The sequence below is a fragment of the Onthophagus taurus genome, chromosome 2, assembly GCF_036711975.1.
Source record: "Onthophagus taurus isolate NC chromosome 2, IU_Otau_3.0, whole genome shotgun sequence".
NCBI classification, from domain to species: domain Eukaryota; kingdom Metazoa; phylum Arthropoda; class Insecta; order Coleoptera; family Scarabaeidae; genus Onthophagus; species Onthophagus taurus.
In genome coordinates this window covers 27,348,626-27,365,419 of record NC_091967.1, presented here as the reverse complement: position 1 = coordinate 27,365,419, position 16,794 = coordinate 27,348,626, and the positions used below count along the sequence as shown (strand labels likewise).

At 33.8% G+C, this 16,794-nt stretch overlaps 1 protein-coding gene across 1 annotated transcript in view; it reads right to left on the bottom strand.

Annotated features, from left to right (window-relative positions):
• Positions 1-1,034, bottom strand: part of LOC111420766 (leucine-rich repeat-containing protein 15) — a 173,223-nt gene extending 172,189 nt beyond the window's left edge. Inside the window, exon 1 of the mRNA XM_023053813.2 lies at positions 930-1,034. The gene's annotated coding sequence lies outside the window, so the exon portion shown is untranslated. The remainder of the gene's footprint in view (positions 1-929) is intronic.
• Between the last annotated feature and the right edge of the window lie 15,760 nt (positions 1,035-16,794).

Sequence of the window (16,794 nt, the reverse complement as noted above, 5' to 3'; positions counted from 1 at the left end):
AATTTCTTATTGCCAATATAATTATTCGACAAATCACTAAATTATTAGAGAAGAATATCGAATAAAATGTTTGCATTATAAAGAGAAAAAATATAAATCAATTTATCGTACAATAGTTCTTTTTTGTTTCGTTCATACGTCAAGCTGCTGCCCTTCCCTGATGTTACATGTGATACGTTTTTCACAGAATGGCAGGTACGAAACAGCAAACACAAAAAAGTAGCGCGATTGCTTGACGTTGATAAAGCACTTTCACAATGGAAGCTTCAACGCAACTTTTGCCTTTTGGGGCGTTGCGACCGGGGGCGTAGAAAGAAAATTACTTATTCACGGAAGGGAATTCGTATCAACCAAAGAAATTAAGATAAATTATTTCAAGTATGTAGACCTTTTCGTTCATATTCACTATTAGGACGATGAATATATTATACTTTGTTTTGTAATTATACCAAAACTTTAATTTCGTAACGAAAACCTCGAACCTACTAATTACAAACTAATTAAACGTTTAAATTAAACTAATCGAAGTAACTATTACTTAAATTTTCTTGGTCCGACGAAATCGTTAAACAATATGCAAATTTTAGACGGTAATGTGGTCATTTTGCTCGTTAACGGAAATGAGATGGTTTAAAGAAAATCTTCTCATAATACACAATGACAATTAAATTTTTGCTGTTTCTAGCTTTATATGCATTACCAGAAAATTCATCAAGTAAATTAACGTTTTTGAGCAATTAATTAAATAAGTTATAATATAACACATATAATGAGTTAATTATGATAAACTATTATATTATTCGCGAATCAACCATTAAATAATGTCGAAAATATTGGTAATAATACAAAAAATGGTGTAAAAGTAATTAAAAAGAATTTTGTTTTTGAAAAAATAGTACACAACAGTCAACAAGTTTTTGTTCACTTACCAGTTGAATAGAAACGGAGACGAAGACATTTCCTCACACACTACGGACGGTGACTGGCGCGCGTCGTGACGCCTACCGACGCCGAGCGATGGTAGCGCTGCCCGAATAGGGCGCGGGAACGCAGGCAAATGCTTTGCTAGCGACTGGGTCAATACCGTCGGAGAAAAACCGACTCACCTGCTTTTGCAGAGAAGAGAATCTATACACCACCAGTTTGTGCTGCGCTATCATCGGCGGGAGCAACGACAACGATTGCAGCAGCTTCCGCTAGCTGGAATTCTTCCAGGCTCTAGGTCCGGCAAAATGTTTCCTAGTCGGAAAACACGTAGCACTTCATGCCAGCCATTTCGTTTCCCTACTACAATTTGCATAGCTTGCGGCTCTTCCAACCACGACGACGGAATATTACGCGAGATGTAAATTGCATTGTACCTACCTACGAATTTATTTACCTTAACCATGATTGCAAAATGAAGACGTATTTTTATTACAAATGGCATGTAGATGGGAAATTAAAATATAATTTACTGAAATACGTTGGATTTTTATCGAGTTCAACGTTGGTACTGATAATATAATAATAATGTTATTAAAATGTATTAAATTGATGAAATTTTAACGTAAAAGTGATGATACAATTTGGAAGACAGAAAACAGTAGTAACAAAATTTCTACCTGCGTTTACCATAGTAAACACTATGCCGCCCTTATATGTATTCCCAAGAGCTCTTTTAAAACCATTTTTATACAAAATCTTCTAGAACTTTATGTTTACTTTAAACGTAAGGTTATCCTCAAATAATAAAATAGTGCTGATTATACATACTGGGTGTCCCTTAAAAGTGGCTCACCCCCATATTTTTCTTTATTATTGGTGATATAAGAAAACTATTTGGAATGAATAGTTAGACCGTTAAAACGGATTATTACGACATGAAATCATTCTTTTTGTACTTCCGGTTATACCGGATGTGAGTACTAATTTCGCTATTTTTTTAAATCTATAATTTTTTTTTCTTCAGTTGGGTTGACAGTATAATTTCACATAACTTTTACTTGAAAAAATTTTCACGATCGCTTATAATTTTTGAAAAAAAAATTATTTTCGTTATTTTATAACGTTTTAGTACCTTCAGAAAATGTATTACAACTTTTGACGCATAGTAGCTAGGTTAATAGTATAAACTACGTTATGTCCCTCTTGATTTGCTATTTCTCGAGCAGTGATCACTGCTATGCTTTAGTCAGTGGTTCTTTTTTAATAATGGTGTAAATTAACAGTTGTATTAAATTAGTTTTAAAAGAAAAACGCGAATTAAGTTTAATTCATTATTTTTGATTTTTTATTTTTTTCTTTATTTTTTGTTCTTTTACACTAAATTTTCTGTAGCTGATAGTAACTTACAATGTACAATGTCCATTGTACATTATAATTTGGATTGTTTACTTTATTTTGGTTAAAACCTCCCAGATCACCTGACCTCACACCTTTAGATTCTTTCTATGGGACAAAATCAAAAATGAGCTGTATAATACATCAGTAAGGTCTCGTGAGGTATTAGAAAATAAATCGAATTAGAAATTGTATTACCTAAATATCTCCGCAGGAATAACGTCGAGTCGGTAGATCGATAATACGCAAGATACAATTATATCAAAATCGAGGCGGGAGCATTTTGAAAATTTAGAAAATTAGTTTTTTTGAACTTACAATTGAATTAAATTTAATTGTTGGATAGCGTTTTTCTTTTAAAACTAATTTAATACAACTGTTAATTTACACCATTATTAAAAAAGAACCACTAATTAAAGCTAGCAGCGATCACTGCTCGAGGAATAGCAAACAAGAGGGACATAACGTAGTTTGTACTATTAACCTAGCTACTAAGCGTCAAAAGTTGTAATACATTTTCAAGGTATTAAAAGGTACTAATTATTAAAGTACTAAAACGTTAAAAAAAAAGAATATAATTTTTTTTTTCAAAAATTATAAGCGATCCTGAAATTTCTTTCAAGTAAAAGTTATGTGAAATTATACTGTCTACCCAACTGAAGAAAAAAAAATTATAGATTTAAAAAAATAGCGAAATTAGTACTCACCGGTGTAACCGGAAGTACAAAAAGAATGATTTCATGTCGTAATAATCCGTTATAACGGCCTAACTATGCGTTCCAAATGGTTTTCTTATATCACTAATAATTAAAAAAATATGGGGGTGAGCCACTTTTGAGGGACACCCGGTATACAGTGTGTTCCCGGATTGTGTCCCCGTAAGGTATAATTGGCGATAAATTTTTGAATTCAAATTCCATTTTTTGCAATTAATGTCTGGATGTCATAAAACGAAATATAACCAAGTTTTACGTCAAATGTCCTCAACGTACCAAAGTTAACGCAAGAAGTTTGTTAACCGTTACAGGTAAAGTGGTCTTTCTGAGCAATGTACAGGTGTCCCAATTTCGATGTCCGCATAGGCTATCTCCGAAACTAAAAGAGATAGAAAAAAAGTAGCTTACATGTCATGATCTCGTTTTTCGAGAAAATGCTAATGCCGAAAACTCCGAACAGCTATCGTCTTTTGTTTTCGCCCTATCGGCAAAAACTGAAAATTTTGCGAAAACGACATTCTCGAATATCTCACTTATTATCAAAGATGGAGTATTATAAATAAAACATTATATGGGCAACTTTTTACGAAGAATTCAGTGGCGTAGGTAGAACTTTTTTTCCATCTTTTATTTTCGAGATTTTAGACGTAACTTTATTTTTTTAAATGGAAACCATAGTTGGCTATGATCTAAAATAATTTGTTATTTTCTTCTGATAACAAATATATATAGTTTGTGGGGTATATTTCTTATAGTTTTTGAATAATTAACAAAAATTCATTTTGTTCTATCTAAAACTAACGTATGTATTTAAAAGTTATGTTGCTATGGTGATAACCATACATACTATGATGGCACAATTATTTGATACATTTATCAAATAATTGCTTAAGTTTGTATTCAAAAATTCGATAACAACTCTGGCATTATGTGCTGGTATGAAGCACCAGGATGTTAAGTGTCAAAGTGTAACAAAACTGAATAAAACTTTACAATGAATTTCGAAAATTACGAAAACTGTAACATGATGGAATGCTATATGTTATCAAATAAGAATGCGACGTTAGCCATGGAATTATATTTCACAAGGTATCCGGAAAGAAGACAACCGCACGTAAGAACCTTCAGCCGGTTAGCAGAAAACTTAATAGATTTTAGCAAGAGGATGAAGTCAATGTGTTGGCTGAAAAAGCCGCTGCTCCCAAATGTGAAAGAAAAATAAGTATAAACCATACAAAACGGGGCTAACTCATTATTTACGTGCCGGAGATGTCAATCTAAGATTAGAATTTTGTAGATGATATTTAGAAAAATTAAATAATCTGCTGTTTGTTCAAAATGTCATGTGGACCAATGAAGTCTCTGAGTGTTCATAGAAGATTAGGGTTCAATGTATAGTGTGCCCTTTTAGATAATAGAATTTTGGCATATAGTATCTACCATAAGAACTTAAACTAAGGTAAATACCTCAATATATTAAGGTAGCACATTGAGCCCTTGGTCGACAATTTGCCATTAAATATGCACATAATGCCAGAGTTGTTAGTGAATTTTTAAATGCTGCTACAAACTTTGGCAATAATTGGAAACAATGTTTTCCATCATGGTATGGTTATCACCATAAAAACAGTTAAGTTTTAAATACAAACAATAGTTTCAGAAAGAACAAAAAAAAATTTATACATTATGTTCCATCATAGTATGTATGTATGGTTATCACCACAGCAACATTAACTTTTAAATACATACATTAGTTTTAGATACAACAAAATGAATTTTTTGGTAATTCTTCAATAACTATAAGAAATATACCCCACAAACTATATATACAGGGTGTCCCGTTAAGCGTACGGAGCATCTGTATCTCAACAACGGTAAGGCCTAGAGCCTAGAGGTTTGGGAAAAAAATCTTTATAAGCAAAGTGACCAAGAGAAATAGCTGGAAATTATTTTGAAGTTCGTAATTCGACCGCTAGGGGGCGTAACTGCCATTGAGAAACATAAAATTGCCGCTATCTCAGAAACTTAGACGATGAGCTATAATTTTGACAACATGATTTAATAGCTTGGATAATACCGCACCGCTTTTATTTTGTGATATTTCTCATATCTGTCATAATAAGGGAGGGGGAGGCCAATGCGTTTTCATATGTTTACATTTTAATATCTCCTGGACCATTCAACCGATTTGAATATTTTTGGTGTTGTTTGAAAGAGCATTTTATGCTCTTTTTAAAGATATTTTCAATAAGACCGTTTGCTTTAAAACAAATAAGCTAGAGGGCGTTATCTACAGCGATTACATATTTTTGTGATTTTTGAAGAAAAGTTAAATGGAACGATACTATTTACTTCACAGATTCTTAGTCACCTTAAAATTTGCTAAATTTTAGTGAAAACCGCATCTCGATATCGCCACCCGTTCTCGAATTATAAAAGAAAATGTAAAAACTCGAGTGCCATCAATCGGATCCAGTTACCTCATCGATAAAAACAAATCACATAACCATGGTAACTGTAAACATGTCATTTACCAACGCAGAAGCGTATGATGATTTATTTTCAATGTTTCGAATACGATGCAACTGCATGGCAAAAATGTGCAATGCAATTACGACAAAGAAAGACATTTTTCTCTAGAAGTGTTTTCAAGATTGATTTAGCGATTACGGAAAACTGGCAACGTGTAGCCCATTCAGACATCTCTATGAATTCGTAAATCACATTGGTGCGCAATGCATGGAGTTCACACATAATCTGGGAACTCCGAAAACAATTGTCCACAAGATTCCTCAAGAGAATAATATCTCCACCACGTTGTTTTACATCAGGTCTTAACAGATACCGATTATGATAACAGACTGAACTATTATCATTGACTTTTAAATATGATTTGGACAAATCCAAACCTTTTATCATAAATGCTATGGATGCATGAAGCATCTGTCCACAAGCTGGTGTAAACTTGCATAATATGCATTCTTGGTTCGAGCAAAACCCACATTGCTTTCACCCCTTTATCTATTGCGTAGACTAAACGACCTGACTTTTCAAGAAAAACCAATAACCAGGGAAAATATGACAAAACTCTAAATACCAGTAGAAACGTGTCCAGGGCCGAGATTAAAGCTTTTAAGTTTTTTTTCGTCGAAACTAGATTAAATAAATGCATCGAGGTTTATGGAAGGCATTTCGTGTAATGATGTCTAAATGATCGTCTAAATGATGTTGTCAAAGTTATAGCTCATCGTCTAACTTTCTGAAATAGCGGGAATTTTATGTTTCTCAATGGCAGTTACGCCCCTTAGGGGTCGAATTACGAACTTCAAAATAATTTCCAGTCATTTCTCTTGGTCACTCTGCTTATAAGGATTTTTTCCCAAACCTCTAGGCCTTACCGTTGTCGAGATACAGCCGCTCCGTACGCATAACGGGACACCCCGTATTTGTTATCAAAAGAAAATAACAAATTATTTTAGGTCATAGCCAACTATGGTTTCTATTTAAAAAAAGAAACTTGCGTCTAAAATCTCGAAAATAAAAGATGGGAAAAAAATTCTTCCTACACCACTGAATTCTTCGTAAAAAGTTGCCCATATAATGTTGTATTTATAATACTCCATCGTTGATAATAAGTGAGATATTCGCGATTGTCGTTTTCACAAAATTTTCACTTTTTGCCGATAGGGGGAAAACAAAAGACGATAGCTGTTCGGAGTTTTCGGCATTAGCATTTTCTCGAAAAACGAGATCATGTACATGTCATGATCTCGTTTTTCGAGAAAATGCTTTTTAGTTACTTTTTTTCTATCTTTTTTAGTTTCGGAGATAGCCTATGCGGACATCGAAATTGGGACACCTGTACATATATAATTATAAATAGAGCTCGGATTGTTATACAATCAAATTATAGGAAATGTGCGCATAAATATGCAAGCTTTTTATTCAAAACATGCAAAAAATGTGTGGAAATATGCAAACATATACCTTTCTTATAGTTGTTATCAATCTATTTCTATCACATTTTTATATGTTTTGCACTTTTCACATGTTGTTCTATTTATTTTCTTCCTCTCACACGTTATCTTAAAAAAAATAATTAAAAAAGTTTGCCATAGATACTCTAACAGATGAAAATTTAATTCTGAGACTATAAAACAGATTCGTATTTTTTATTGTCGATTGTCTAGAAACATATATAAAAACATATTCCAAGAAGATGGGACATCAAATTTAATATAATTTTATTTAGTTTTAATTTAACAGTTTTCCATTATTTTAACTCCTAGTGTAAAAGTCTATCAGAAATACAAATCATAATCATAATACATTTCGAAACAAACCATTAGCAACTCCTCTGAAAACTCTAATTTTTAACTTAAATCGTTGGCTAAAACGCTACGACATAATTTTTAAAAAAATACTTACAACTTTATTGCACAAGTTTTACAAAATAATTCCTCATTATTTAAATTTAGGTCGGGATAACTTTTTATCCACTGGGACACAAAATACGATATCACTTTAGGCATTATTGTTATAGATTGGTAGATTAATGTTCACTCACACTGAACACAGCCATAGTAACTATGGTTGGGGATTTCCTTAAACTTAAACTCAATAGCGCTAGGGATTCCCCGCATGTTTCTGTGAATCGTTGTAAACAAGAAACCAAACCGCAATCAAAAAATATCCTGTATTGTGCTTTAAACTAAAAGATATGTTCGCATATTTAAAAATCACGCAGTTATTATATTTATTTTATTAAGCAACAAGAAACAACTCTAGTAAAATGATAAAATATGCAGTAAAAGGCCAATTTATGCAACAATCAAAAAAATTGTAAAAAGATGTAAAAATATTTTTTACATTTTTTTATTGTAATTCTTATTTTTATGTAATTCGCCCAGAAACCAATTTTGAAAAAAATATTCCAGAAAATAAAGAAGATGCATTTTGCATAAAATCTGGCCCCTAATTATAAAAGGTATGTTTAAGTAAGAAGGCTTTCACGGCTGGTGTGAATTAAACTAAGATTAGAACTAAAACTAGAACTAACACTAGAAACTTTCGGGTTTTGCCGTGCGTCTTTTCATAAAAATTGAGGTTAAAGATTCGAAGTGTCACTTCGAACCAGTTTCTGAAGAAGGTTGCAACATGGCATCCGAAACGTCAAACCTTTTAAAAGACGCACGGCAAAACCCGAAAGTTTCTAGTGTTAGTTCTAGTTTTAGTTCTAATCTTAGTTTAAAAGGTATGTTATCGTCGAAAATATAGATATGGTAAAATAAAATTGGAATAGTTATGTTTATCCTATGAAATATGACTGCATCTCTTCGTCAGAAGCACGATAATAGCAGTGTTTCCAAATAAGCCAATCAGGAGACGATGTTAGATTTGAGATCAGATCCATAGATATAAATAAACCATAAAATTGGTATACTAGGCAAACACGTAGGAATCTACATGAATTTTGAATTACACCTTTACTTTATAGCTACAGGGGAGAGAGAAAAAGAGAGAGAGAGAGAAATAATCTTTATTGACTACCGATCAGGAGCTTTGAAAGTCCTGATCTTTCCACCTTACATTATTATGTAATACATTTTGTTTTACTTTAATAATTTTATGTTTCTTCTTCTGTATTGTGTGTCAGAGTTTCGTATATGGTCCAGTTGTTCCTGTCATTTTCTACCACCGTTCGTCTCTGGCATATTTTGTCAAGCAATCGTCTATTATGTGGTTTTTTGATGAATTTTTTACTGATTTCTGCATGTCTTAGGTTAACGGGTTGTATCGTTGCTCTTACGTATAGATTTTCGTTACTAATGTTGTGCAGTGGATTTTGAGGATTGCGTATCTTCGTTATAATCCTCAGGCATTTTCTTTCTGCTTTTATTATTCTTTCTTTTGTTTTCTTTGATGCATTGACTGTGAGAATTTGACCGTTAGCGTTATAGATCTTCGTAGCAGTTTTTGTTGAAATGCTTTCAACGTTCTTGTATGTCAGAGCTCTGAAATATTTTGCTCGTTTGGCAGCTTCAACTCTGTTGTCTAAATTTATACCAAGATATTTAATAACGTTGGAAGGTTTCGCCGTGGTTAGGGAGGTCCAATGTCCTGGCCTGCCAGATCACCTGATTTAACACCTCTTGATTTTTTTTGCGTGGCGTCCTTAAGAATAATGTTTATCGCGAAGTACCGACTACGCCAAAACATGAAACAGCATGAAGAAATGCATGCAGAAATAGTAGCCAAGAAAACCTTTTAAGATGTAAAGAAAGTTTTAGTAGAAGGGTTAATAAATGTATTGAAGTGGGTGGGGAAATATTTGAACATTTATTATAAATTTTATACTTGTTGTTGATTGATAGTATAGTTTAATCATTTTTTTATAAATAAACAATGTTTAAAACTATGTGAATAAAAAAATTATTTAGATTTTGTCTAGAAAAGGATTTCGCTGTTGTACAGGCAAAACATTGGGGTGCCACTTAATAAATTGGTCGTGACCTTCATATGACCTTGAAAATAAGGTCAAGGTCAAAAAATGCTATCGTTATATGGTTTTCCCCTTCGCACAGAACAACTTTCATTTAGTTCATTTTTATGTAAAATGAACCGTTTAAGAGATAATCGCTTGTCGCACGTTAAATAGACCATCCTGCAGGTATGTCCAGATCCTCTGCATCATCCTTCATCCTGTTAATCATCCCAACCATCTAAGACTATTATCTTATTTTATTGTTTAGACTTCTAGATCAACTAGATCCGCTTTAGGAAATTGCTTGGATATCTCACCGAAAACATATAAAAGCATATCAGCTCCTCAGAGGTAAGGTATGTTACGTCACAAACTCGAAATTGTTAAGGAGAGAGATTTGAAAGAGGATTTAATGTTTAAACAAACACACATGGCGGAAATAAGTCATTTCGAAAAAAAAATTTTTATAATTCAATTTTGGCATGAGATTCAATTGATCTGGAATTTAAATTTTAAAAATTTAAATTCCAGACAAAATCAATACCAGAGCTGGACATTTAGCTGGATCCTATCGGAACAGTTTAATAAAACACTTTTCGTTTTTAAGCTACGGCCGGCTTTAATAACAAAAATTTCGGAAATGGACATAAACGGAATTTATTTTGAGTTTCAAAAAAGTTTACACCACTTCGTATAGCTCATTATGTTTTCAATCATCGAAGTCTTTTTTATTAGAAATAGTAATTTGAAGGGTTTAAACAAAGAAACACTTAACACATTGAAATTGTACATAAAAATTCGTGAAGCGATTGAATCAATTAAATCAAACTGCAGAAAATAAAAAATTTACATAAAAGTTTATAGGGATAAATAAGAATTAAGAACAAAGAAGAAAATTTGATACATTGAATATTTACATCAAAAGTTAATGAAAATATCAAAATTTTCATCATATATTGACATAAAGAAAGGGTTAAGAACGCAGGGAGTTGTATAATTCCTGTGGGATATACAGAGGTCAGCTGCGGCCCGCTAAAGTTGAGGGGCGTTTCACGTGGCAAAAATGTACTCTACCAGTAGGTTACTCGATACGTGCGAGAGAGCATACACGGTAGCAGGGTAAAGCCTGAGTAACGCTTTTGTCCTAATGTATTCTAATTAGTGCCGCTAGAGTCGAGTGGGTTCCTGTGAAAATTGACAAGGGAGCAACGAACAGTCGGTTTTGGATGACTGTGGACCTTTGTATAACCCCTAATTACTTGCTACTTGTCGTGCGCTTTTGACATCAAATTGCAGCTTACTTCAAACATTCACTTTTCTTGCCTTTAGTAAAAGGAATTTTCGACAAAATTTCCTATCAAAGAAAAATAATTAGACTATCTAAGTAGAACAAAATCTACAATCGTGCTAGTTGTACATATAAATATATACTTTTTGATCAAATCGATTTTGATCGTTGAGGAAAACCACGTTTTTATCCCATTTATGTTGGGCAATTTCGAATAACTTCAGTAAATCCATTTCCAGCAATTTATTTTATGACCCATTGCAGCGGTGTTTAAAAATGTTTGAATTGGATTTTATTTTATGTCCATGCAATCCTAAATTTAGTCTATGTAACATTTGACCTTATGCCCTATTTCACACTTAACGATTTTTTGCGATTCTGGTCTGTCAATATTTTATGATGGTTTTCATTCACACCAGTCAACATTTTTCCGATATATTTCCCTCACTATGGAGTCATTCGTAAATTTACTTACAGTACGGTACTTGTATTCAACAGTTCTCAGAAAATTTCATCGCAGTGTGATGAAAGTGTTGTTGAACGATTCATCTCCGTCTTCATGCGCATTAATAATTTAAAAATGATCATTTTTATATGCGACCTACGAGGAAGAGTTCCGAACTCTCAAATTCAGAAACATTTTAAATAAACATAGCAAATTTTATATGCGGCAAAATACTTTTACAGGGTGAAACACCCTTTTATATATTAGATCGTATAGCGTTTATATTACGCAATAAATTTAAAGACAAAATTATTTTTTAGCTAAAGATGAATTAGAGTAAATTAAAGAAATAAACCGGGCGAGGCATTTAAATTAACAACAAGTAAATGCGACTATTCGGGGTGTACGGTCCAGGTTTTAATTAAAGAAACAACTTTTTAAAAAGCTAATATTTCGGTTATTTATTGTAACCTTCCTCAGAGCATTTTTTATTGCTACAAGAGATTAACAAAGTTAGAGTTATAAATTGTAAATTTGATAAACACTTACTTGTTTTTTGAAACTAACAATTGTAGAACAACCGAAAAACATCATCATAATTAACGGATCATAAAGGATCAAGCGAACTATTAACACCACTGGATGAATCAACGTGCGTACAAGATGTCTGACAGGTAAAACCTCTTTTATATAAAAATAACAAGTGCGTTTTAGATTTGAAGAAAAAACTCTTGTAAGCATTGATACCAACCAAAATTTTTGGCGATCAGGAAGGTAATGCGCAAGCGTCAAAACTTTTGCGGCTTCAAAAAAAACGCAAAAGTTAATCGCATTTACTTGTTGCTCACTTGTGTCGGTCGTAGATACTTCTTTTCTGCATTTAAATTAAGACAATCTAACAACTAATAAACAATCAATTATATCGGAAAAAGTTTCAAGTAAAACTTTCATTACACGAAGAGGGAAAGAATTTAATTTTTTCTCGCAGTGATTGTACGTAATATTTCAACCGTATATTTTATTCAAGGTTTAAAACTCGGTCTCAAAAATAGTCTCTTCATTTCTGTAAATGTACTTCTTGCCAGTTAGATTCTAATTCGTTGTTCTTGAGAGTTGTTGTTGTGCTCATTTACAGTTATGCCTAGATATTTGTATTCTTTTGCGATTTCAATAGGTTGATTCTTTACATGGATTCTGCGGTCGTCTTGATTTATTTTTGTTATCAGCATATACAGGATGGTATACGGGAATCTTTACTAGGACGTATTTATTGCTGATTGTATGGATCCATGTTGCAAGTTTATATATCGGAAATGTATATCTATATATACATATAAAAATATTAAAAAACTTCTTACTTGCTTATATCATAAGCATTTTATTGTTTTTTGATATTTACAATTTTCCCTTCTACTATATTTATATATACACCTCCAGATCTTCTACTCTTCTCCCCCCTTTCCACCCCTTCGCCTCCTCACCACCATCACCTCCCTCATCCATCTTTTGCCCTCGCCCCCATCTCCCAAAATCTGCTTCCTGTCCATTGCCTCCTCCCTTAGCTCTCAGCATGTGTTCTAGCGTCTCCCAATCCTCTCCACACGGCCTACACCACCTCTCCACTTCGTCCGCCCAGTACCTATTCCCCCTCTCCTCATTACTACAGCGGAATCTGGCCACCAATCTCTTCCCTTCATCATCCCCCTCCATCAACAAAGATTTTGGCAGTTCCTCTGTCACTATCTCCCCATACCTTTCATTGTATCTCCCTTCTCGTATCTGTGATCTTCTTTCCTGCCTCTGTAGATCCCTGTCCCTATCTCTCAGTTCTCTCCACATTTCACCTCTTTCCGCTCTTCTGTTTTCGATCCCAGTTAGTGAGTGTCACTCTTCTATAATATTCTTCCCCGTCTCTTTGCCCACAGATCAGCCTCCTCTCCTTAATTTCCCTCCAGAATTCTCCCAGAATCCTGCAATGTGGTCTTGCTTCTATCATTTCCTCATACTTCACTGCAGAACTTCATTATCTTTGTTTTCTCGACGTTTACCTTCAACCCCTTCGCTTTAAAATATCTTTCCAGGGACCTCATATCTCCGTCATCTCCACCGCCTCTCTAGCCACCTTTGTTCCTCCTATTACCACCGTGGGGTGATAGGAGGAACAACCATTTGCACCTTCGCAAGTCTCTTTTCCAAGTCCGCCGTATATGTTGCAAATAGTGTGGGACTAAGCGGGCACCCCTGTCTCAATCCCTTTGTCGTCCAGAATACCTCACTTAACTCTTCCCCCACTTTAACCTTGGCCATCGTCTCCCTGTACATCTCCTTCACCCTCCTTATCAGTATAAGTTGTTCTGTCATACCACTCCTCCTCATTCCTCCCACAACTTCTCTCTATCCACTTTATCGAATGCAGCCTTCAGGTCAATAAACAATCCATACAACTTTCCCCCCTTCTTGTTCAACTCCCTATCTACCAGGTGTTTCAGAACGTATATATTGTCAATTGCCCCTCTTCCCTTCCTGAATCCCGCCTGTCCATCCGGCAACAATTCTCCCCTCTCCATTTCCTCTTCCAACCTCCCCAGCAGTATCTTTGCATAAATTTTGAAAGTTGTGTCCAACAGGGTGATCCCTCTATATTTGCTCACCACCCTTTTACCTATCCGGAAACCTCTCCCCCAACCATACGTCGTTTATTACCTTCCATACCTTCTTCATCACCGTTTCCGTCGCCTCCAACCATACCTCATTCTGGATCTCATCCTCGCCTGGCGCCCTTCCCTTCTTCAATCTCCTCAACACTGCCTTCATTTCTTCCAGAGTTATCTCTTCTCCTCCTTGCACCCGTCGCTTTCCCTCTCTCAGTCTTGTCTCTTCCACCCCTCCCAACAATCCCATGAAGTAGGTCCTCCATTTAATCATTTGTATATCTCTGCTGACTTCCTCTCTTTCCTTCCTCATCTTCTTTATCTTCTATTTTCCGCTTGCAAAGATTTTGGTTGATGATGACCTTTACGTGTCGAAACCGGTTCCAATAAATATTTAAAATATAAGCAAGTAAGAAGTTTTTTTTATATTTTTATATGTACATAGGTATTTATTACTGATTAACACTTTATTTTCAAGCATAAGTACCTAATGTTTGAATGAAATTCACAACCCCTTTGAATTTTTTATAAAAACTTTTTAACATCACGGAATATTAACATAAAAAAATATGAGTTGTAAAGCTGATTCTTTAATCGTACGTTTTTGTCTCTTAAGTATTTTCTTAAAGGTAATTGTTTTTTCGTAAAAAAATAAAATATATCTTCAATGATAGTCCGTGTTGTTCACCAAATGTGTAGGTCTTCGAGTGTTTCTGCTATAAGAACCGTCAAAGATTCCAAAACAAAGTACTAAAGTGCACAGTGAATGCACCTTGGTACATAAGAGACACCGACCTCCATCGCGACTAGAAAGTAGCATCGATATCATTACAAATTGCATTATTCGCATCTAAACATGAGAAGACAATGCACGATCATCCCAACATCGATTATTATTTGGTTTAATTTTCTGTAATGTCAAAAATAAGTAACTAATTATTAATAAAGAAAAAATCGCTGTACCTTAAATTATTTATTGCAATGCCGTTAATTTTACTGCCAATGTTTTGATCATAAGTGCCTTATTTACTATGTCTTCTGAATACAGATTAAAAAGGATTGGTTTTGGTATACATATATCCTTAACGAAGTGCGCTCATTATTTCTATATCTTCAGATGTCATGTCTATTACTCGCATTGCTGCTTTTTACCTGTAGTTGAGCTTTGAAATTATTCTTATGTCTGTGATGGCTATCTTTCTCTTTATTAATGCCACTATTAACTATATTAACGTTTGTATGAGTGGTCTGGTGGTTATAGGTACTGTTGGTTTATGTCAAGACATCTTTGTACCATGACATTGAATGAGAAGATTGCTTCTCTTGTTAGGCAGAAGCTTTTATACAAAATCGTTGTGTGTCGCTGATGTGTGTATCTGGATCAGTTTCAACAAGTCTTCTGTATGAGCCATTAGGCTACTCGTAGCAATATTTTATATATTTATCTTCTTTTTTGGGAGGGCAATGAAAGTTGATAGCAAGCATTAATTTGATATTATTCCTGTTCTGTATATGTATAGTATACTTTGTTTTTAAACTAGAGCAGTTTGAATTTCTAATCAAAACGATGATTCGCACCTTGTTCGTGTTTGGTTGAAAGTAGTTTTAAAAACGCTTCTAACTTGTAGATTAGATTACCGGCATTTTAGTATTTTGACATGCGTCTTTTGTTTGTGCAACATTACAATTTTATTGGGAGAAATCTGTGCTTCTTAGAATTAGATAGATTTCTAATGTTATTAATAGCACACAGTAAGTTTGTCCTTCAAAAAGGCGTAAGATGTTGGATTTCGGATATTTAGGTTTACTACAAAATCTTTATAAACTGTTCATCATTAATGCCAAATATTTATGCCAAATTTCAAATATTTGATATTATTGATAAAAGCTATAGGTAAGACAAATGTTTTAAAAATAATATCTGACTAAATAACAATGCTGCTTTATAGGGGTTGTAAAATCAATAGTCTACCATGTGATTAAATACTATAAGGGTACCGAAAAGGTTATGAGTCCCCAGCAGATAGAAGTCCATCCCGGTTGGATAAAGTTGTGGAACCGCTATTAATTCGTGTTAACGCTCATAGCGATAACAACACCACTGAAACTTCAGACTTGTTGACTGATTTAATGCGATTAACATGACAAATTTTATTAAAAAAATCATCAACGCCCAAGTGTTCTCGTTGCACCATGTTAAAGTTAATTTCTCAGTTCACAGAATTAGAGAGTAAATGAGATTTCTTGTTTAAAATAATTATAGTATATTATGTACTGTTGTGAAATTATATTTTAAATACTTAAACTTTAAACGTTAACTTATGGGTAAGTTTATTGGTTACAATTACAAGATTTTAATGGAAAATTTGGTCCACAAGTACTGCAAACTAACTCCAGAATTGTTTGGAGATTGTTAATACTTCTTTACTAACCGCAGGATCGATTGTTTTCTAATTGTTCTAATTGTTTTCTAATTTTTAATTGTTTTACTAGATTAATAGATAGTGGTTCATTCATGTTAGACAGACGTTGAGAGAAACTAAGATAGGTTAGAGAGATGTCATGGACTATGGTGAGAGATAACACGGGGATGTTGGAAGATATCTAGGTTAACATTTGGTGATATCAAGAATGAAGTTGAAAACTGACGAGGAAGATGTTGGAAGGTTAGAATAGTATTGAAAGAGGTTACGACTATGGTGAGAGATCACAGTTAGAACAGTATTAAGAGTTGCGATATTTATCGATATCTAGGATGATGATAGATGTAGGGGAAGTCGGTGACAGTATTGGAAAATAATAGATCGTCCCTGTAGTTGAGATATGTCAAAGACCATAATTTAAGCTAACAAGAATAAAAAGATGATAAACATAATTATCTCTGATTA